General features: G+C 46.1%; 1 protein-coding gene across 1 annotated transcript in view; it reads left to right on the forward strand.

Moving 5' to 3' along the window:
- MAP2K4 (mitogen-activated protein kinase kinase 4) overlaps positions 1-23,695 on the forward strand; it is a 76,057-nt gene that overhangs the window by 3,408 nt on the left and 48,954 nt on the right. The gene's annotated exons all lie outside the window — the stretch shown is intronic.

A 23,695-nucleotide genomic window follows, 5' to 3' on the forward strand; every position in this document is an offset into this window, starting at 1 on the left:
AATTTTAATTCTAATTACAACCTGTGGAGTCACTCATCCTAACTACAGTGCCAGACAGGAACTGGAACCGCTTATAACTGATTGTTATGGAATCAGCTCAGCTGCATTGGGCATTCAGGAAGACTGGAGGCAACTGGGACTTTTCCAAATACTCACTGCCTGGTGTGCTCTGGTGTCTTTAAAAGGCAGACAGAGCTACTGTATATGTCTTCTCAGAGTGTACATGATGGCTCAGATATGCTGGGTGGGATTTCCTGACCAGTTCAACCAGAATTTGGGATTCTCAGTTCCCTTCGCATGTGTGTGTGGTCCTGTTTGCTCCCTCACTGATGTCTTTGCCCTCTTCACCCAACTCCAGCTATTTTAGCAAAAATCAGAGGAGGTCTGTCTCTTGTGAGAGTCCTTTGTGGGTATGAGGCAAGGAGCCAGGGCAGGGAGGTTGTTAAGAGGTGTCAGAGTGCATGAGGAGATGAACTAGAGTCCCTATCTCACCCTTGGGTGCCATTCATGACATCAGTGGCTCACTGAAGTTGGGTGATCAGTTCCTATTTACAAGGAAACTCTGTTCTGTACCTCTCTCTTTCTGGCAGAAAAGAGCTGCTGGGAGGCTTTCTGAGAGGTCAGGAGTTGTTCTTGTTTGGCTAGTGACAGAATTGGTGAATACTGCGATGGACTGTGTCAGTCACTGCGGTCAGGTGAATTTGGTGTGTGTGTGTGTAATGTACATTGTGTGAGTGGGGTAATCGTGGCTCCTGCACACAGCACTGGCAGAAGCAGAATATTGCTTGAAACCATTTGTGGGCATCACTGCGACCAGAGTGATCCTCAGTATGGGAATTCAGTAAGAGATGCCATGATTCCTGTGTCCTCCTCTGTTGCTTGCTGCCTTGGTGAGTGCATGCAGTGACTGGAGCTGCTCCCTTCCCCACCAGGAAGGTGCTCCTGGTCCCAGGTCTGGCAGGAGGAGAGGAATGAGATGTTGGATCTGCTGGAACAAGTGAGCACTGTCAAAAGGCAGGTGGGGAGGACTTACCTCTCTGAGCAGAGAGGCACGGTGGGCAGAGAAAGTGACTTAGCAGTGTCAACATGGCAGCTTGCTTAGGGAACCTCAGGGGAATTTGGGTAACAAGAGCCAGTGGGGAGATGCTGGAGTTGTGAAGGAGCAGCAAGTGAGCAGCAGTTTAACTACGAAGCAGTGTATGAATGGCCAGGTAAATTAAACATATGATGTAGGTATGAGAACAAGGAAGATAGAAAAGAACAAGATAAGAGGGTACAGGAGGGGAGAATCAATGCCTGTCCTCAGTAGGTAATAAAATGAGTGTTCTCTGTCCCTGTGTATTTAATTGCCCATTCCTACATAGGCCAGGTGAGCAGCTGGGAACTGATTGAATACAGTCAGAAGGTGCCTGCACTTCCACTTGCCTTCGGTGGAATTACCAAACCTGTGTGCGTTAGCAGACAGCACTGATGGAGGCTGACTCTGGCAGATTGATGGGTGTATGTCTGCTTGGACATACTTGCATTTGTTAAGAAAGATAAAAGTTGTGTGGTGAGCAAACCAGTGTATTTTAATTCATTTGTGCCTCCAGTTTATTCCTGTATGGGCCCTATAGCCATGTCTGCTTTGTGTTTGAGTCTTGTCATACACTTGTGTGTGTAGGGTTGTATTGGTATGTGAGCACATGGTTTTGCGTTTTGGCTTTCTATTTTGATTTACTTATAATCACCTGATGTTTTTGATCTGTTTTCCTGGTAAAGGAGCAGCCCAAAAGTACTAGTCTCCTCAAGTGCTGGGAGGCCTTTTCAGTTATTTTATGCTGATTTGAGGAAGCCAAGAGGTGTGGAAGTCACACTGTCACCCATCAAAATGAGGGTTATCCTGCAAGAGAAAGATGAGTTTTGTGAGGAAGCAAAAAAAGCCAAAATGTGTACTTTCCCAACTTCATGTTTTTGAGGACTCCCTGAAATTAAATTTGTGCATATGCAGTGAAGCATTGCTTAAAGGATTCTTGTGTAACCATATCAAGCTCTGCATGTATCAAACACACATAAACAGCTTTTTAGCATCATGCTTTGAAGTTGGATGTCTTCTGTTGGATTCAGGTTTGATAAGATTTTATGTGAAAGAAAATGTGGAGGTCTGCTTCCCGGTGAAGGAAGCAGGCTACTTGTTGTAGCCTGTGGAGACTGGAAAGGAAAACTGCAAGGGGAAGAAACTGTGCAGGGTGTTTGTGTAGTGCTCTGCCCTGTGGGTAGGAACTGGCAACAAATACCCATCCAGGCTTCACTGAAGTGACATTTATAAAGACGATATAAAAATCTCTGAATGGATGTGATGCTTCTGGCATCCTCTCAAAGGCTGGAGTGCACTGATCTGGACCAGCATTGGAAAGGTGCTGGTGATGTTCCCAGCTCTCATGTACCTCATTTAAAGTGGGCTTCATTGAATTCAAATGCCTCTTAGATGTGGATGTGTGTCTTGCCCTTCTTCCTTGTACTATGACAGCAGCATCCACTCAGGAAGGTGGGGATTGCTGTGCTGCAGCAGCAGGGTGAGGAAAAGCTGCCTGGTACTGGCAGTTGAACCTTTTCATTGTAGTTCAAGAGGTATCACCTTGGCATATAGGCTTTTTCGTGGATATTCTGGTCTGGGTGGATTATTATTGTACAATGTTGTCTGCTGGCTTTGGAGAGATGAACAAATATTTTGGGGATTCCTTTGTTGATCCTGGTCATTTATGGTTGCTGGGCTGTAGCATCTCTTTTGGAATGAGAAACTGAGTCCCTCTGATGACACTAATTCAAAAGAATCAGTGTCTTTAAGTCTTACTTGCCTAGGAGTTAGTGCATTTTTAAGCTGTTTGTACATTGGTTTGGTTGGTTTTTGGTTCTCCCTGTGCAGTTCTGCTGCTGCTCCCTTGGCCAATGCCTTCAGTAATGTGAATCTTCCACTGTGTTTTTCCAGGCTGCTGGTGTTTTTTGTGAAGGGCTTTTGTCTGTCTTGTGGGTACTCAGGTTTCTTTTCATGTTGTAGATTTGTTTTATTGCAGAAGAGATGTGTGAGCAGTGGGTAAATGACAGTGCTTGTTGAGGAAAAATGTCTTTCAAAAAGGTGTGTTATTATAGCTGGATTCGTTAATGTGCAGTAGTTACTCATGGTAAATCCCTGTAGAGAGACACTTCACCTGTGTTTCTTTAGTTCAGCTCATAGATAACTTGAATACTGTGTCTCTGCTAGGCTGAGAGTGGAACAGCTATTGCATGTTCATTGTCCCTCCATCTACACATGTCCCTCTGGTTTGGAGGATGTCTGTAACATGAGCGTGAGGCTCACCCCTCACAGTCGACACTGACTTGGGTGTTTAGAGGGCTGTCAAAATATTGAAATACTTGATTATCAAAATCAATGAGAAGGAAAGTGCTTAGAGTTATTGTGAAGGTGCCGAGGAGTTAAGCCATTGTTCATAAAGTGTGAAATGCAAGGAGAGTGGGTTTCACCTCATTCTCCTGGGACAAGATTGCAGCCTTGGGAAGGATTTGTGCAGCCTTGGAGCTTTGGTTTTTACTCATGGTTCTTTCAGTGTCTGAACAGGACAAAATAGCTTTTGGTTGACTCTGCACCCTGTTTTCTACCCCCACCCACCTGCTTGTACTGCTGCTGAGTTGTTGGACAAGTTATCTCTGTTACAGGTGTCTTGCTGAGGTTTGCTAGGTGGACTTACGTAAACTGTGTATGAGATGCTTGGAAAACTGCCACTGCAGGTGGCACCTCGTGTGGCAGCCTCTCAAAAGGGTGGTCCTGTGCTACCAGCATTGAACTGACTGCAGGAGCTGCTATGGATGTACCTTTTAATACACGTGCCTTTAACATACACAGCCTATCTGTTTGTTCACCTTGCAGGCGTTTCCCATGTTGGCCCATGTTTGTCCCTTTGCCTCGTGAGTGGTCCCAGCTCAGGACCTGCCTTCCCTCGTGGGTTCTGTGCCTGGGGGAATTGGCCTTTTTCCTGAGACCCTTCCTGAAGCTGAAGGGAAGGATAGACTGCAGGGAGATCTGTAGCAGGAGAGATTTGAACTAATTCCTGTGATTGGATGTGGTAAACTCGGAGCACCCAGAGGACAGTAGGGATGTGTTTTAAACCACAGGATGTAGAAGACTGATAAACTCTGGCAGCCGAATACATTTGGAAATAATGATAAGTTGAAAACTTGCTCTGCCTTAGCAGTTGAGCTGCCTCGGCAGGGAAGCTTTGTCAGCCTGAGCATCTGCATTTGGGGGCTGGTGTTTTGGACAGGCTGTCGTGCTGACTTTGGTTCTAAATTTCTCATTCCACTTTAATTTATGTTACATTAGTCTGGTTCTTAAGGGCATCTGCAATCTTACTGGGTTTCCTTTTGCTTGAGGGGAAGCTTTAGCTCTTGAAGATCCCCATGACTTACATTTCCTGGTCTACTTAGGTGGGTGTTTCTTCAGGATTAGTCCTGCAGGTCATGTAGGTGCAACATGTCTGTGTCTCCTCATGGTTAGGTGGAAAGGTGCAAATGTGATTTTTATCGATTTGTTTAAGCACAGTCCCAGTGGAGCTCTCTGCAGCCCTGTTGGATGCCTGCTCTGTGCCCGCACAGTTCCTTTGCAAGGCGTGTGAGGTTTCATTGGCCTGGATTTGCATCAGGAGTATCACGTGATGCTGCAGAGCATCTTCCAAAATGTGTGACCTTGACTCCTCAGGCTGTAACCCTCAGTGGCGAGATCTCTGCTGTTGCTGTTGGTGAGGAAATACAACACAGTGTTGCCAAGTATCGCTGTCCATCTCCCTCCTGTTTCTCCTCTCAGGTGAGCTGAACTGCCGTGCACATGGGTGGTGTAGTGACAGTGTTCAGTGGGTATGGCCCGTTAACTTCTGCATGAGCATCAAGGGAGATGGGAGTATGTGTATTGCACAAATTGTGTATTTATGAGCTGCTAAATTGATTTCCTCTTCTGCAAATCAAAGCCTTGGTGTTTGCTCTTTACTGGAGGCAGGGCAAGCCCTCCAGGAAGCAGACAGCTCTGCTGGTCCTGGAGCGAACAAAGAGTCCAATCGCCAGGAATTAGTCTGTGTTTTGAATAATTCATCTGATCTTTCTGAGGTGCTTCAGGAGATGCCCTGTGGCGTAAGGAGGACAGCTGTTGGGAGCAGACAGCTGAGCCTAATGGGAGTTTGTCCTTTATCTGTTTTTGTCTAGGCTTATTTTTTTCCTGTGGACCAAAAGAGTTGTGTGGTTTGCTTTGGACCTAATTCTCTGGAAGTGGTTCTCTTAACTGAATTAACTATCACTTTGCTTTTGGAGCAGAAAGCAAAGTGTTTGTACTTTGAAGAGGTTTGTGGACCGAGATAAAACAGTTTCCTTTAAAAACATATGGTTGTGTTGTTTGACCTGGGAGGGGTCGTGGACTAAGATAAAAGCACTGCGTTTGGAAATCTCTTCTGGGGAGCAGTGGGACCATGTCCGAGTTTTCCTGTAAAGACCAGTTTCTCTCCTGAACACCGTCAGTTCAGGATTTAATCTCATGCCAGACTCTGGAAACCTCATCCTACCTTTGATATCCTCTTTTTTTCTTCTTGTCCCACTCAGAAACCTGCATGGGCAGAAGCAGGAAGGGGGAGGATGGTCAGAACAGCTTTGTACAATGCTGATCAAGACTTACAGCCGAGACCTGAGATGTTCTTCAAGGTCCTTTTTGCCTTGGGGTAGCTGCAACAATCGGCATGTGGAAAGTGGGGTGTTTGCATGTCAGCTTTTAGAGCTGGCTTCCTTCGTGATTTGGGGAAGAGGTCAGCTCTTTGCTTTCTGATCTGATATAGCCCAGCTGTTGTCACTAGAAAGTGTGACACTAAGGTGTAAGTTAGTATGCAAGTTTGTACAAAAGACTTGTGAATGAGCTCAGACTTCTGTTGGAAGAAGAAAGGGTTGGATGCAAAGGTTTAGATATGTGCTGCTTGAGGCAGCAGCTTGGCAGTTGAGTTCTTTTTGCACCAGAGCTACATGTTGTGGAATATCTGAACAAGCCTGCCAGCATTCTCCTGGAAATGCAAAATCTATTTTAAAATATGTTTCTAATTAATTTATTTCTTTTTGAGAAGAATTGGAGTAATAGCCCGGCTGGTTATGCCAGTCATAGCCAGATAGGCTTCTTATGGATTAAGCTTTGCCACCGTGCATCAGTGCTAGATGTCCTTGGGGCTAAGAGCAAAAATTTACTCTCTGGCCTGTTTCTGTGGTTTTATCCCAGCTGATTCTGCTGATGAGGACTGCACCTGAGCAAATGGGAGAAGGATCTTCTCAGCAAGCGTGGAAGTGGCAAAGATTGAGACAGGAGTGGTGGGAGCTGGTGTCCGAGGCCCGTGTGTGTCTGTCTGGATGGTTGTGTGGGAGGGCTCGGCTGACTTCCCCATCAGGGCCATGGTTTGGAATCTTCTGTGACTTGAAAGAAATTCCTGGTCTGATTTGTCAGTATGGCTGCTTTTGTCCTGCCCTATGAAAATACGGGAAATGAATGTGTGAATGCACAGTTTGTTTCAGTGAGGCCCTGCAGTGTTTCTAGGTCTGGTCATTTGCTTTAATATTGGCAGGCTTTAGTCAGGGCTGACTTGAACGGGAGCCTGGAACTGAACTGGCAACAGGGACCCTGCTTCGTTGCTGAGCTGCCAAAAGTCTGAGCTGCACCCTGCCCCATACCAGGGCACTGTGCTGCTCTCTCAGGACTTGGGACGCAGTCCAGGAACCACTTGTCCACAGTGTTGTTTCCAAGTAGTAAATAGCAGCTTTTGGGGAAGATTTGTGTTGGGTTTCCCTCTGAGAGCTGGGTGATACTCTGACTTCAGCAGCAGAGCTCTGACTGCCCGGTGTTGTCAGAATAATCCTATGCTGGCATGTCCTGACAGATAATGCTCTGTGACAATACTCTTCAACAGGTTGATGTCCATGCTGTTGAGCAATGCAGAAATGGAGGGTGTAATAATACTGGGGTCAACATCTTGCTGTCCCTTCAGGCGTTGTGTTCGAGAGTTGTGGGTTTAGCAGCTACCACAGGTTGCTGCATGGCAGCTGAGCTGATGAAGGGGAAGTTTGGGTCATCTTCATCTAAGCTGGCAGGAGTTGGTGCTGCTTTACTGCCCAGCAGGGACATTGACTCATGTGCCAGGAGAAAAGTGACTGCTCTTCCAACCTTGATGATTCAGTCCCAAGTATGACAGTTGTTTTAGATGACTGTGGGTTTGATATGATCTGGTCCATGTTAGGACTCAAAGAAATGCAAAGACACTTGGAAATCTCTTTGAAAAGAGCAGTGAAATAATCACGTATAGCAACACAGTGAAAGAAGTGTGTTTGTGCTCCATGGGCACACACATTCTGCTGGGATCAGCCAGAGCCCAGCTAATGCCCTTACTCCCTGCTAAGGGAGCTGGCTAGCTGAGTGTCCAGGGATTCCTACGACAAGTTTAATATTTTGTGTCCACTAGTTACTCTTTTCTACCTCATGTATAAGCATATCAAACTCCTCTTAAAAACATTTAGGACTCTTGGCTTCCAGTAGATGATTTCAGTCATTATCTGATATATTTTCTGTTGCCACACCTTGGTGATTTCATGGCACTTGTGTAGCTGTTGATCTGGCACTTTCAACATGCGTGTGCTGCTCCCTCTGTAATGCCTGTGTCTCAGGTGTTTGAGTGTGATGGTATTCCTGCCCTGGTGTGCCTTGGGCTAGGCAAGGAACCAGCCTCCTCTCCCCTTTCCAGCATACGGTGCTCTGTTCCCACGGATGGGATGTTATTTGTGGTATCTTTGGGGGTCACGTTGTCTCTGGAGTTTGCCGATGGTCTTGTATGGAGCAGAAAACATGGGCAGCAAGGCCAGGTTGATACCTCAGCTTCCCCCCTTCTCAGATGCCACCTAGGGCAGCAGCACCAGGAGCAGACCTAAGCTGTGCTGGTGCCACGAGCAGAGATGACTTTTGCATCATTGGTACAAGGCCATGCAGCTCCCACCTTCTCGGCAAAAAACTGGGAGCCCTGCTGTAGTGGAGAAGTTGCAGCATCATAAATCAAGGCATTGTGGGTCAGTTTGCTCTGGGGCAAGCATGGGCCAGGTGGGCAGCAGCACTGGCTCTGGCCACAGGCCACACACGGGTGGCTGCAAAGGTGTAAAACTTCTTTGTGGTGCTCGGACACCTTGTGGGAGCCAGGAGGGGCCTCTTGGTGCTTTTGTGTGGGACAGTCAGTTTGTATGCAGGGCTGGTGCACGCGTTCCTTTTACTGGAAGCTTGGAGGGAGAAGGAGTTAATGGAGACAAGGGCAAGGGAAGAAGATAGCTGGATCTGAGTTGGGGCTACTGGCTGATATTTTTGCAACAGTCTTCTGTTACCCAGCGTGAGACCACGAGGATTAGCTGGGCAGACTCTCAGGCTCCTTCCATACTGAGGGCCCGCCTGCCCTCTGCACAGCAGTAGAGCTTTTTTCCATAGACTTTCAAAATCCAGTGCACTTGGGGAATTTTTATTGAGAGGTTTTATGGTGTTTATTTCTTTAGCAGAGAAATTTTGTGTTTGCTCCTAGTTATTTACCCTAGTAAAAGAGTAAACAGCAAGGTTGCTGCTTCCTGAGAGTGCAGTGGTGCTAAATTCCTCATGCACATTGCTGTAGTGCCTGCATCCCAGAGCCTGCTGGATCACACCTGCCTCTTCCAAGTGTTGGCAGCTCGGGTCGTTGTCACTGCTTGAGGAACAGGAGCTTTGCTGTGACCTGCCCCTTACATCAAGCAATGGATCTGTACCCAGCTCTGTAGTGTGATTATCTGGTGTGATCTCTGTGATTAGGAAGAAATTCTTTGCTTTGGAGGAAATTATTCCCTGTGAGAGTGCGGGGAGGCCCTGGCACAGTCTGCCCAGAGAAGCTGTGGCTGCTCCATCCCTGGAAGTGTCCAAGGCCAGGTTGGATGGAGCTTGGAGCAACCTGGGATAGTAGGAGGTGTCCCTGCCATGGCAGGGGGTGGAATGAGATGGTCTTGAAAGTCTCTTCCCACCCAAACTATTCTGGGATTGTGTGAGTCTGGCTTGGCTGCTGGTGAGGATGAAGAGAATGCTGCGGGCAATGCTGCTTGCCCAGGTTGCAGTTGTACAGGTGAGCTGTCATTAGCAGCACCTGTGGGGGAATATTACAAAAAGCCACTGTACTTGTCCTCCCCGGTTCTGGGCAAGTGTCTTTGATGAAAGTGTAGAATGCTGTGCTTGACCAGGTCTGGTCTTTCGCTGTGGTGGCAGTGCTGGAGGGCTGGGCTTCTGTGGGAAATTGCCTGGGCACGAGCAGCTGGACCATCTGTTTTAAAATATTGCTTAATATGGGCAGATTTACTCCAGACCTTCAGCTTTCTGGGAACAAAACAATGTCTTCAGTCTTAAAGTTTGTTATTTCGTACAGTACCTTGGTCCACTCCTTTGCTGCCAGATGCCAGTGTTTGTTCTCTGGATCCTGATGATGGGACCTCTCTGTATTCAAAGCAGTGTAGCCTAAAGTTTGACCTAAAAAATCCATTTAATTTATGATTTTAGAGTAAACATTGAAAGATAAAAGAAGAGTCTTAATGCTGATGCTCTCCTTTGAGTGAATGAATGAGAAATGGTCTCTTACTTCAGGCTTTCAGATAAGCTTCTGTGAAAAAGCATAAAGAGAGAAAGCTGTGCCTTTTATTTAGCATTGCCCTTGTTTTTTATCAATATTGGTACTGAGAATTTGCTTTTTCTTGTGACTAACCAGATATATCATTCCTACTCCTGAGGGAGTCACCATTTCTCACAGTGCTAGTGCAGCAAGAACTCAATTAAAAGGTCACCAATTGTTGAGGTGGATTTGTGCCTTCTGCTTTGCCTGTGACATGAGGGTAGCATGATTTGTTTCAGTTTTTGGTTTTGTTTTTTTTTTTTAAATCTGGATTTTAGAAATCTTGTGCCTTTGCATTTCTTTCAATTTACATAAAGTTTTTTTTGTTTTTACTCAGTATGCAAATTTATTGCAGCAATTCTAATATCTGAAGAGATAATTGTTAATGTTTTTTAAACGGTGTCTTTGGGTTTTATCTCAGTATATTTTGTGACTGCTATTCAGAGACATTTCTTCTGAGATACTGTATATAGAAAATCCTTTGTTGTCCATTACTTTTCACAGACTGATGTTTTTCTGTCTTGGAAGAGCTGAGAAGGAGCTATGCTTCAGTGTTCCAGCACAGAGTGAGCTGTCTGTCAAAATTACTCCCCTAAGACAGGATTGGACAGCACCTATTTATTCCTTAATAGCTTTCTCTCCGCTCAGGATATACAGACATTTAGGAAACTTGGTGTTTGAAGCTGGAATTTCAAACCTCTTTTGCAAGCTAGAGCTGTGTGGCAGGAATTGAGGTAGATTTATAGACCTCTCTGGTGAATACCAGAGAGGACAGTGGCTGAGGTGTGAAAAGAGATGGAAGGGAAGCGTCTGCCCGAGGGAGCTGTGGCCTGGAGGTGTCTGGATGGGGAGAAGTGGTCTGTGGGCACAAGGGAGCAGTGACCTGCTGGTGACTATGATGCAGCTGTGTTAATGGCTCTGCAGGTGAGACTGAGTTAGAGATGGGATTTGCTGGGAACAGCTGGCACCCGATGGTTCATATGAACTACGGCAGCCCAAGAAGGTTGATTAATATTTATTAAGGACAATGGCTTGCTTTTGTGTCAGACTGTCTGCCAACTCAGAGTTGTCTGACATGTTAAGACTGGAAGTGCTTCTGCAGGAGTTTAGTTAACTTCCCCAGCAGTGCTTTTCAGCTGAAGCTGAGACCTTCTGTCAGGGACAGAGTGTTAGAAGGGTTGAAGTCTGCTAGCAAACAAAAAGTCTTGAATAAGAGATATTCCACAGAAAAAAAGGAAATAAAAAGGCTTTGTCATCAGAGGGTTTTGTAATATAATGAGGTTTTTTCAGAGCTCAGCAGCTGGGTCTAATTGGTAGGTAGCCCCTGTAGCAAACCAGTGATGAATGAGATCTTAGGGGAGGGAATTTGTTGTTTTGCCATTGCAGGAGTTAAGGGGTTCTGAGGCTGCTGCAAGCTGAGGACTGATAACCAGTGAACCCTTTCTGCCCAGCCCTGTTCACTCTATTGGCTACCTGGAAGTGTAGGAAAACATGGGAGCTGCTTTTGCTGGTGGCAGGGAACTGCAGAAGCCAGGCTGCTGCCAAAGGGCTTCCAGAGAGCAGGTGACAAAAATCCCTGCAGCATCTCTGTGGCTTTCTGACCTTGACAGTTTTGGAGTGAAAATGTGTGCTTCCAGCTCTGGGCTCTGCAGTGCACTTTGTCCTACAAGCAGTGGTGTGCTGGTAGTTTCTCACCTGCACTGCTGTGAGCTTCCTTCGTGCTGTGGGCAGCCATGGAGTGCCCGGGGAGGGCTGTAAAATGCTTGCATTAAAATCACTTTGCTGACTCCTATGCCTGGAGGCAGGAATGCAGGTAGGTCAGAAACGCATTAAGAAAAAGCCTTAAACCAATACTTTACCACCTCTTTGCCAAAGCATCACAGTTTGCCTTAAAAATGCAGAAGATACACAAAAATGGTTGAAAAAAGGGGGTTCTGCCCAGGATGCTCTTGCTGCCAGGGACTTCCTGTATTGTTGCCTAGTGGAGATCTTCCTCTCCAAGAGTTGTGACTGTCTCATTCTCTAGGAGCAACTGGTGTTGTGCATCTGAGCATAGATGGTCTTGGTTTGCACATTTGAGATTGTGCCGGTTTGGACCTTCCCCTTCCTGCGGACAGAGCCATGGCTGGAGCAGCTGCCTGTGCTGCGGGATGGGCACTCTGTGTCAGCCCAGAGAGCTGCTGAGAGGTGCCTGTGGCTTGTTTCCCCTTCAGATTTTAATCAGGCAAATTATGACATGAGCTATTAGGAAAGAAGATTCTTTCGACAGAACAAACCCCATTTGTTCCTGGCAAAAGTGGTTTACAGCAAAGAGAGATTTTGATGTTGAGTATTTTCCATTAAAAATACTGTTAAGTGCTAAATAGTGACAGTGTGTTTGCTTTAATTACTGCCAGAGTATATGTTAATTGTAGTTTTCTCTTTAAACCACTTGTTAAAGTGCTGGGGGTGTATTTGCTGACTTCGTGCACGTTCCATGCAAATGTCACATATATTTTGAAGGAAAGGATGACAGGAGCTTGAATGCATTTACCCATTTGTCAGCTTTCTGTTTCACAGGCAATTTCTGTAGGTCGTGCTTACCAGCTATTAATGAGAATCGTGGGAGCTATTGGGTATTAATTTATTTTTTCAAGTACTCAGTGCTTAGTAATTGTTGATGATGAAACTGGTGGCACTTACAGAGGGCAGGAGGGATCTGGCCTGGACCTGGCACAGGCTGGCACAAACCTTTTGTCCTCTCCCATTAAGTGTTGGTTTCTGCTGTGCATCCACTTCTTTTTCTTCAGAACAACATCTTGAATTTGAAGGTGGGGGTTATTTTGTGCTGAGAAGGCAAATGCAGTTGCTGTTCTCCATGCTAGAAGATCAAAGGATTTTTACTGGAGAGAGATGCTTTGCAGATTCTCTGCTCGTTGTAAATGAAAGGAATGTAACACAGGTGTCTGAATTTCTCTTGTAAACCATTGAGAAGTGGCAGGATTTGATCCCCAGTGCTCTACAGCCCTTTCAGGGGAAAACAGCAGCAAGCCTCAGTTCAGGATGGCAGCTTTGCCTTAGTGAATAATTTGGCAAAACTGTGCTGTCAGGTGAGACATGAGGTGTGTTGATGTTCTGCTAACCTAGATTTGGGAGACCCTGACAGTAAGCAGTCAGTGTATTAATGGTGAAACGAGGGGGGAAGTATGCAATGGAACTGACTCCTGCTGGCCTAAAGAGAGCAGCTTTTAGCTTGCAGCTTCTGCAGTGCCCTGGGGTGCAGCTCTGCGGAGCAGCAGGATGCAGCGCTGAGCTTCCCGTGGCTCAGGTCCCTGTCCCATGGCATTCCTTGCCCAGGCCACCGCCCAAGCCCTTCTCCGTTTTCGTGTGTTGGGCTCCTGCCTGTGCTCAGCTCTGTCTTGTCTGTGGGGAGGGCTGTTCTCAGGGGTAGTTGCTTCCTATTTATGTTTTGCTGACAAGTCTGTATAAAGAAAATGAAAGGGTCAGGGACTCTTTTTTTCCTGTTTCTGTCAGGGTTGCAAACCTCAGAACTGTTTGAAACGTATTTCCCAGACTTTGATGTGAGGATCCCTTCCCAGTGTAATTTCGCTTCTCCTCCTGAGAAGTTGTGTATAGTTAAAGGAACACTAAGAACATGTGAACAAGTGCATTTTCATAGGCTGGCTGTTCCAGTGCTTTGGCTACTTTTAAAAAAAAAAATCTGTGCATGTGTGTAGTGACACTTCATGGAGTGACAGCCATTGTATTTCCATGATAGCAAGGGCTGGGCTTTTCTTAGGCTTCCCTTCAGCTTTTTTCTCTGGTTTTGTTTTGATAATCAATCAACTTTTTGTCACTTTTTGTGGATTCACATCTCTGGCCCTTTTGTTGAGGAGAAACCAGGATCCTTTTCATTAAATAGCTTTTTTCTCTTGGAGTTCAGAGGTGTCAGCAGTACCAGGAATATATATATATTTAGGGAAAACAGCATTTTGCAATATAACATGGCTTGTTTGTGGATGGGACAGGGACTGAAGCTGTTTCCTTGTCTGAAAGCTTTAGAAGCAAACAGTTTCAGTAGAGGCAGGATGACCAGAAGTGGCTGTGACTTGCACAAGTAAATGTTACTTCTGACAGGCACTGGCTGCTTCATGTGAGATGTTCAAAAGGAAGGAATAAAAGTTTGAATGGATCTTCATCTCCACACAGATTTTATACTCCTGCCCTTCCCAGGTGTGCAAAAACCTGATTATACCAGGAAGAGGAGAATGGCAGCTTGATCCTGCATGGATTCATTGGACATGGGACTTGTAGGTAAATACAAATTCAGGAGCAGCATATGGACATGGCTTGCACCCTCATTGGCGATTCATAATATTTCTAGCAAGTTTTGCTCTACTGGAAAGGGAAGCCACAGGAATTACCAGCTGGAGTAGCTTTAACTCCAGAGCCATTTTGTTTCTCCAGTTGCACCTCTGAGCAGTTGGGGTTGTGGGTGCTGAGCAGCAGCACCACTGTGCTCCTTGCCATACCTGCTGCCCTGGGTGCTCTCAAAGGTTTTGGGGATCCAAGGGACATACTGGCCAGTTAAGGACAGTTAGGGCCTGTAAGTAGTGCAGCAAGATAAATACAATAAATATTAAAAAGCACTTTTTTTTCAGTTGTATAAACTGTAGCAACAAAAAGGCAACAGGAGTTCTGTGGAGAGAAAGGGTTTGTGTGTCCATCAGGGAAGGAGAAGGCTTTGAGCTGGGTGGTGGAAGGAGACCAGAGCTCTTCACAGAAGTTTCACCTCCTGACTGTGATCCATGTGCTGGAGCCAAGCTCTGCAGAGGCTTGGGTTTGTCCTGGCTGGGAACATGGGGATTTTACTCATCCGGAACCACACAGAAAAGGAAAACCACAAAACCCTCAGCTTCCTGCTCTGCAGGTAACATGATTGCAGCTCCTCATTTCTCTACTTCCACATTCTGCAGTGTTTGCTTGCATTACAAATGCCTGTATTAAGGTCTTTATTTAAAATTTTATTTATCTTTTTAGATATGCTCTCTCTTCACTGACAGGATGCAAGTGTTTTTTTAGAGTTGCATGAGCTGATGTACCAAAGCCAGCCTGTTGTTCGTTGCTGCAGAAGTGTATTGCTGCAGATTCCTTGGCTGTTGGTTTGGAGTCAGAGTTTCTGTGTTCATCTGTGCAGTTCTTCCTTCAGGAAGAAGTTTAATTGTTGTAACACTTCAATCAGTATTATCTTCGCTAACAAGAAGCTGAAGATCTCTGCCACATAAGTAAATATCCACAAGGTTGTTGAGAGCAGCCAGCTGTTGGCTGTTGGAGGCAGCTCCGGCAACCTTCCAACCTCCTGAAGGCAGCAGCCCTATGCCCAAATCCCTGGTTGACTCCAGCCTTCAGCTGAGGCATGGAAGGGGTTTGGTACCTGCTGCCTTCACTCCTTCCAGCACAGCAGCAGAGCAGCAGCTCATTCCTGGCATTCTGAGTGTTTTGTCACTTGAATGACAATGTTGGGCAAGAGTGCCATCACCGTGTGTCTTTCTGAAGAGGGTTTGGTGCTGCCAAGCTATTAAAGCTGCAAATTCTGTTGGAAATATCAGTCATTAGACAATGCCCGACATGTCTCAGCAGTGGAAATTGGGGGCTCCTTCCTGTGCTTGTCCTGCTACAGGGTATTGCTAATTCATACTGAATGCTTCACAAGACAGTACAAAGCCAGAATTTTTATGGGTGCACAAGATTTTTTTATTTTTTTTGGTAAGAGAAACATCATCCCAAAAGCTGGTGTTCGCAGAGCTGTGGTGCGATGTTTAGCAAAGCCTCTGAGTGTTCATAAAGTTATTTTGGTGTTGAGAAATAACTGGCCTTTGGGTGTTTCTGCTGGATTTCAGCATGAGGAAAGGTTTGAACAAAGTAATGGAAGTGAACCATAGTTCATTTAATTAAGTTTTTTTAGTTTTTGCCTTTTTTTTAATGTTTTGGTTTTTTTTTTTTTTTTTTTTCCTTGCTACATAAATTTTCCTTCATTTTTCCTTCTCCAGTTCCTTGGAAAGCAGAATAATTTGAGTGCTGGGAGATGAGCTGTGACATGGCAGCAGGGCACTCCTTGCCCTAGTGGAGGTGTGCAGGGCAAACCCTGGTGCTGGGTTGTGTACATCCATTGTGGCATCGAGGATCTGCTGTCCTGCAGACAGGGAGTGGATCCAGTGGGAACACCCAGACCTGTTGTGTCGTCATGGGAAGATCTGTGCTGCTGCTGTGCTGGACAGAGTCACGGAAATCCAACAAACTCGGGTTGTGTCTCAAATGCAAGTGCCAGGGCAGGTCCTATGTGACAAGGGGAGAGGCGTGGGTGGTGACAGGGCCCCCAGCACAGGTGACAGGTTGTGTCTCTTCTGACAGCCTGCACGCAGCTGAGTTGGGTTTGTGTTGTTCAACCTGACTTTGAGTCTGAGGGCTTCAATCAAGTGTTGGGTTGAGTTGTGTGAGCTCTTGCCAGCCTGGCGTGATGGGGTCTGGCGCTCACAAGGCGACGAGAGGATGGGATAGGATTGAGAAAGCGAAACCCAGCAACAGCCATTAAATACAGAGATACCATGGCTGACTGAGGTGGGCCTTGAGCTGGAAGTGGTTGGAGGATGAAAGAATATCCAAAGGAAGGATGTTGTGGCTTTGGTTATCGCTCTTTTCGTTGGCATCTCAGTGCTGTGGTGGAGGGCAAGACGCTGTGCTACATGGACCACTGCAGCTGTTCTTATGCTCTTTGTCTTTGGATCTAACCCTTGCTTCCGGAATTAGAACATCTTCCTCTGAAATCCAGATTGGAGAAGTACAAAACTAGATCAAATAGATCTATCTACAGATACCACTTCTAAAGCTTAGCACAAAATTGCCTTGGCTTTAGTATCGAAAAGTTCTCCAACCAAGTACTTTCAAAGACAACTGAAAGTTTTATGTGCTCTGTAGACTCGTGATTTGATTTCTTGCTTAAGCGACTCTACACACCTCCATTATAATTCAGCAGAACTAAGCAAAAATGCCTGTTGAGAGCATGTGTTCCTAGGTGTTCTTAAGATCCAGATCAAAATCTTTCCCAGTGTAACAGTGCAGAAACAACCTTGCAGCTGAGACCAGGTTTTCAGAAGGGCTCAGTTCCTCTCTAAGTCTGTGAAGACATTGATCAGATGTTCGGGAGAGCAGCACACGTGGGCACTCACAAGCAAGAGACCAGTTCATGTGAAGCAGATCCAAATTGAAAAACTGGCTATTTTTAGCTGCACATAGATGTCAGGCTGGTAGTATTTGGAAAAAAACCCTATATATTACAAAGTTTTGGATCCAGACGTGAAGATCTGCTGTGCTTGCATTGCGCAAAGGATTATTTCTTGTGGTAACGGTGGTCGAGTGGAAAAGCAGCCCAGTGCTGGGGTCAGAGCATTATCCCTCCTCAGGAAAGTCTGGAGCCTGTTAGAATCCAGCTCCAGCATGAGTCTTCTCACTGTAATACAAGTTGTTTCCAGCATTTTATTTGTGCATGTTAGTGCAGCCTGAACATTTTCACACACGCACGCTTTCTCTGCTCATTCTTTCTAGTTATTTAACTAGTCGGTGACAGGCAACATGTAACTATTCTTATTCCCCTGACTCTGGAGGATTTTTTATTCTATGATTCTGTGACTGTAGGATTCGGTCTGGTCACTGGGTCCAAGGTGTTTATCAGAGCCAGTGGGATGCAGGCTGTGATTGACGTTGCCACTTTGCTGGTCTAAGGTGTCTAGAGAGATGACGGAAACGTGCTTGTTGCTTTATCCAAAGAAACTAAATCCTTTCCATTGACCTTAAGCAAAGTCCTCAAGGGCAGATTTTTTTTCCTTGCTTTTAGTCTGAGTATGGGCTCCTAAAATTAAAAAGAAAAGAAATAAAATCAACCAAACCCCCTCCCCAGTCTTCCTTCCTGTGGTATATTTTATAATTGTTGCTGTGCTGTTTCATATTGAAAAAGTACTCGGCATGGCCCTTTGCATAATTTATTATTGTTGTTCACCAGGAGAGGCTCCAGGTGCTGCACAATAAATTTCCCAAAGTCACCCTTTGTATCTGACAGCTGCTCTGTGACAGACTCTGCTGGGTTATGCCATGGCTGCCTCAGGCTGCAGAAATATTTTGGGTGAAGCAGAGTGCTGCTGTGAGAGCAGACACACACTCCTGATCTGGCAGCACCTCCCATGTGAACCAGGCCCTCCAAGTTCTCTCCAGCGGTGTTTCACCAGGCTTGGCACTGGACTGTGACTGTGAGCCATGTGTTAAATGCTGCTCTCCAGCTAGAAATTGCCTGAACCCCAGTTTGGGATTGAAGCTGCTGTCTGACCCCAGTGCTGCACTCTCCTCTGGGCAGGGAGCTTTAACCCTATTCATACAAATGGTGTTTCCATGCAGGACAGCATCAGGGATAATGTTAAAGGTTAACCGTGGGTTTTGGAGAGTCCAGAGACTTCATTCTCAGGTTTTGCTTCTGAGAATTTCCAGTCTGAGGGAACTAATCTTAATCCGATTGCAATTTCTTGCACTCTTAAGATTAACCTACTTTACCAGGCATGCTGGTGGAAGTATTTATAGATGGTGGAAGTGCTGTTGGATGTAACCTGGATCTTGTACTGCCAGTTGTGGAGGTGCGTGTCTGCTGGTGCAGCTGTGAGCCGTCTCCGGGCCCCAAATCGTGCGCATGTCTTGCTAAAATACTGTCTAGTTCAGTTTTTTTGCCATAGAGTGTTTTCATGAAGGCATTGGCCAGTAATCCTTCCAGAGTCCTGGCTGCTCTAGGCTTGGGTGTTTGTGCTCCCTAGTTGGAGGCACGCTTGGGACTGTGGGTGAATTATGGATAAATCCTCTTTCTAATGAGGCGACTCCTAAAAATGAGCATACTTAGCTTACTCCTGCAGTGCAAAGTGATCATTTCAAATTTGAATGCTGACTCTCAGATTATACTAAATCGAAGGCTTCACTGAAGGACTAAAAATGTCAGACCTACTGAAAATATTTAAAGTGAATTTCTGTAGTTGCAGCTCTTAAAATTAATAAGTCAAACTCCAGGTCTCTTCTTTCATCCAGACTCCTCAAATAGAACTGCAGGATATGCTGAAGTTCTTTAGGTTTTGTTTCAAAATTCGACTAGCTTTTTCTTGAAAAATAGTTTATCTTGAGGGTAAGACTGGAAACCTACTTTAGTCTCAGATTAGTTGTGCTGGTGTTGGAGTAGATCCATGAGCAAGACTGGAAAGGAAGGAGATAAAAGTGCAAGATGGTAGGCTGGAAGAGTCTGTGGGCAGGCAGAGCTGTGCTAGCAGCAGCAGGAATAACCAGCTGGAAATCCTGGGAGCATTCAGGATGTCAGCAACTGCGGGGCTGCAGCTCTGAACGCAGGTAAATGTTCTTTGCTGTCTCTACATCAAAGCAGGCATTTTGTTAGCAGACAAGATACAGCAGTTTGGTTATTTAAAGCTGTTGGAAGAGCAGAGATCTGTGTGGGTTTTTTTTTTTTCCATCTCACGTTAGAGTTTGCACTAGCTTTGCTTGGAATTACCTTGGAAGAAATCAGAACTGATAGTTTTCTATTAAGAAAATTACTTCAAGCATTCAGCTCTGTTTCCAAATGGAAGTAAATAATCCGTTCTTCCCCATTTTCTGTCTTTCTGTTGATGTGTTTTAATTTTACAAGGGAGAGGTAAAAATGTTGCACAGTTCATTACAGATGCACTGACTGTCCTTCCTGCTGTTTGCTGCCACAGCTTGTGTTCCAGCGGTTGTATTTCTTTTTTTCCTGATTATACTACAGTAAGGAAAGAGAGTGCAGATTTGATTCCTGGCGTATCATCACTCCACAAACAGACAGTGACTTCAGCATATGACCAGAGAGAATATTTACCTGTGCACTGTGACTCACTTGAATGCTGTGACCTGTGCTCAGGCTGTGGCAGCAAGAAGTTGATCCTGCAGAGTTGAACCGAGTGGAAAACATTTTGACAGGAATCAGTTTGTAGCCTTGCAAGATAGAAACCTTGGAAAAATCCATTAAAGTACTAATGTTTTGAAAATCTTATTGCTTGAAAAGGGAACATTTTGTTCTGTGTAACCTGAACATGGTCAGCAGTGCGGTTGAGGTGTGGCATGCAGGAATGGTGGTGAGGAGATTCTAGGAAGAAGTTAGAATTGCTTTCTCCAACAGGAGGTGACTCAGAGGCTTGAAGAAATGGCTGAGGGTATCCTGTACCAGCTACAGTGCGTCCAGCAAGACCAGCAGAGTGACAATCCCCCTGTGCTGGGCACTGCTGAGGCACCTTGAATCTCTCATGACGAGACAGACATTGAGGGGCTGGAGCATGCCCAGGGAAAGGAACAGAGCTGGGAAAGGGGCTGAGCCTGGAGCAAAGGAGGCTCAGGGGGGACCCTGTGGCTCTGCACAAGTCCCTGACAGGAGGGGGCAGCCGGGGGGGGTCGGGCTCTGCTGGCAGGGAACAGGGACAGGAGGAGAGGGAACGGCCTCAGGCTGGGCCAGGGGAGGTTTAGATTGGCTATTAGGGAAAATTTCTTCAGCTGTCAAGCACTGGAAGGGGCTGCCCAGGGAGGTGGTGGAGTCCCATCTCTGGAAGTGTAAAAATGTGTGGATGTGTTGCTTGAGGCCATAGTTTAGTGGTGAACAAGGTTGTGGTGCTGGCAGGATGGTTGGACTTGGTGATCTTTAAGATCTTTCCAGCCTTAACAGTTTTGTGATTCTGTAACTCATAGATGTCCTAGGTGAAGTAAAAATAGTAGTACACAATCTAACTGTGGAGGAATACTTTTGGCCTGCATGTGACCTGCTAGACAGCTGTTTCTTGTTGTGTGAAGGCTGGTTGGCTGTGGTGATGGTAAAGGGGCCTCACAGTGATGAGAACTTAACTGCAGAGCCAAGTACTTGGATTAATTCTGGTGACGGATAGCAGCACATAAATAATTCTGTCCTTGGCCTAGCACCATTCACCAGTGCAGCAAGGAACAAGTGCTGCTGTCAGCCTGAGTTTTTCTGGGGCTGTTGTGTAGGTGCTTTTCCCAGTGTCCATTTTGGCTGCAGTCTATGGAATGCCAAGGGCTGTGCGTTTGAGGATGCAGGGCATCACTCCTGGACCTCAGTTCTGTGTACAGGCCTGGTGGTAGAATGATGACATTCTTTTAAAAATGGTTTTGAGGACACCCACTACCACTTGAAAGCTGGGATGATTTGCAGTAAAGATTGCTATCCTTATGGGTAGATTAATTTATTTACAATCAGAAAGCTATTTTTGGCTGTCTTTTTTCTTCTTGGAGAGCAACCTAACTTAGGATACAATCCTGCTTAGATTCCCTCAAAACATAAGGTAGTACTTGCCACTTCTGCTCAGCTGAAGTCTAGGCCATCCTGCTTTCAAATATGGTCTGGGCTTGGTATAACCATTAACATGCAGCTGAACAACCCAATGGTCACAATTGGGAAGACCATAAGTCAAGAAGCTTCATAGTTTCATGTTTGGTGTTGAGGATTACCCTAATTTGTGAAAAAGTAATCTATTCCAAAGTTAGTTTTGGTTTCTTCCAAATCATTCTCTGTCCCATAATCTTTACTGTAAAAGTTCTCAGAGAAGTAGATGTTGTAACGGTTGATGATTAGAATTACGTTAAGTTAGCGGAACCTTTAAAAGACAATTTGTATCAGGTGGATATTTCTGCAGCACATTTTGGGACAGTTTTGGTCACACAGCCTTGGTGGTGATGGGCATTAGTGAACTCCAGAAGCACCATAACCCCCACACCTCTTTGCTGTAGTGAGGCAGGGTGGTCTTTAATGAACCTGTACATGGCAAAATCACAGCAAAACTGCTGCACCTAAAGAGGCTCTTTTGTCTCCAGTTAGAATGATGTGTCTCAAGGAATAGAGACATGGAGTCAAAAGTTTTTTTTAGGATGAAACTCAAGATTTGGAGTCCGCAGCTGAAGCTGTGGAAGGCTGCTAGGGAACACAGTTTGCTTTGGCTCTCCTCAGACTTCTGCTTCATTTGAGTCTGTTGTTTCACTTAAAGTACGTTTCCATGTGATCTGTGCTGGATGGAAATTCCTGGCGTTTCTCAGGATGTTCGTTTTTCCCGGTCACATTCCTTGTTCATCAGCTGAGCAGAAACAAACCATGCTGTTTGCTTCCCAGGGGCAGCCTAAGCATCTGTATTTGTTGGATTTGTAGAAAATCTAGCTCCAGATGGTGGATTGACATAATTGAAACTATCCTTAGAAACCTACTGAGGTAGAAATCAATAGACCAACATCTAACTGTGTTAAAAAATGTCCTGTCCCTGTGTGAAAACAGGAGGAAACTTGGTGTATAAAGTTTACAAATAGTAAGAATAGGAGCAGGCTCTGAGGAGATTTTCTGATGAGGGTTTGTAGCTAATTGTGTCAATTTTAGTGTTTGGCCAGTTCAAGTCCCGTGTTCTCCTGAGCTGTATAAACATTGCTGTGAGAAAGGGAAAATCTTACAAAACAATGTTATTGCCCTTTGACAGAGGGCTGGGGTTTCGGGCGTGTGAATGAAACAGACTTGAAGGATAATAGAACAAATCCCTGGACCCCATGTGAGGGCAGACTTGTGCTGCCTTCATGGGACCAGTGAGCAGGGGCTGTGTGGCCGTTCTCCACGCGTTCCTGCCCAGCACCATCCCCTGTGCTTGTGCAGACCTGGGGGGAGCTGACAAACAGGGGGAGGTTTCAGGGGTAAGGGTCGCATCCTCCAGACCCTTGGCAGTCATTAGCTGTCTGGTTTTGCTCTGTGTGAGGGGGGAGATGCCCTCAGGGAAGCAGTCAGAAGAGGTGTGGGAGGTCGGTCAGGCGATGGCGTGGTGTCGTGACAGGTTGTGCACTCACAGAAGATCCTCTGGTTCCTCAGTCCTGCAGACCTGCCCTCAGGTGTATGCTTTGCTCCAGGGACAAACACAAGGTACAGAGTGTGTCTGTGCTGGCTGACAGTGTCCTTAGTGTCAGCTTGAAATGGATTGTTATAGTGGGAATGGTGAGGCACTGGCACGGGCTGCCCAGAGAAACTGTGGTTGTCTCATCATTCAGAGTTAGGTTGGTCAGGGATTTGATCAACCTGACCTAGTGGAAGGTGTCTCTGCCCATGGCAGGTGTTGGAATGAGTTAATCTTTAAGGACCTTTCCAACCCAAAGAATCACCCAGGCAGTGGGAAGCTGGGAGGGATTCAGCTGTGGGCTCCTGGGAAGGTGGGGGAGAAGAGGCCTCATCTCAGGTATTTTGGTGTGGAGGAGTGCAGGTTTCCTGTGGGCAAATGGGAGCAAGACAAGGTCTTTTGTACCCCAGTGGGAGGGCTGGGAAGGGGGAGCTGCCTTTGTAGTCCCAATCCTGCTGTTGCTTGAGCAGGTCATCTCAACTTCAGTGGAAAATAGAGAGCCAGTGGCTTGAGCAGTGACCGGGATCCCTCCCACACTACTATTTATTTATTTTGTGTTTCCCACTGCTTCCTCAGTTGGCTGCAGAGTTTTCCCTCACAGGGTCACCCCTCAGATGCTCTCTGCTTGGCAGCCCACCTGGCAGAAAGAGCTCACAGATATCCATCCTCCCTCAAGCCTGGTTATCTCCATTTGCTGCTAGCCTGAGGAGGGTCAGGAACTCCAACAGCCATCCTGTGCTTGGAATGTCACATAAAAGACATCCCAAGGTGCCCTTTCCATCTTCAGTGCTGTCCCCCCAGGTCTGTTGGTGTGCCCAGGCTGTGCGTGGCAGGCCAAGCCTCTGTGCCCCATGGGTGTACGTGGAGGATGCTGAGCCCTGGGGTTGAAGGTGCTGTGACTGCTGGAGCCCTGGCAGGTGATTCCAGGTGCTCCAGCTGTCACAGGAGGTGCTGTGGGTGCTTTGGCAACTGCCTTGGAATGAGCTGGGGACGACCTTGGTATGAGAGCTGACTCTGTGTCTCCATCCCCGTGTC

Source organism: Corvus moneduloides, chromosome 19 (genome assembly GCF_009650955.1).
Source record: "Corvus moneduloides isolate bCorMon1 chromosome 19, bCorMon1.pri, whole genome shotgun sequence".
Lineage (NCBI taxonomy): Eukaryota > Metazoa > Chordata > Aves > Passeriformes > Corvidae > Corvus > Corvus moneduloides.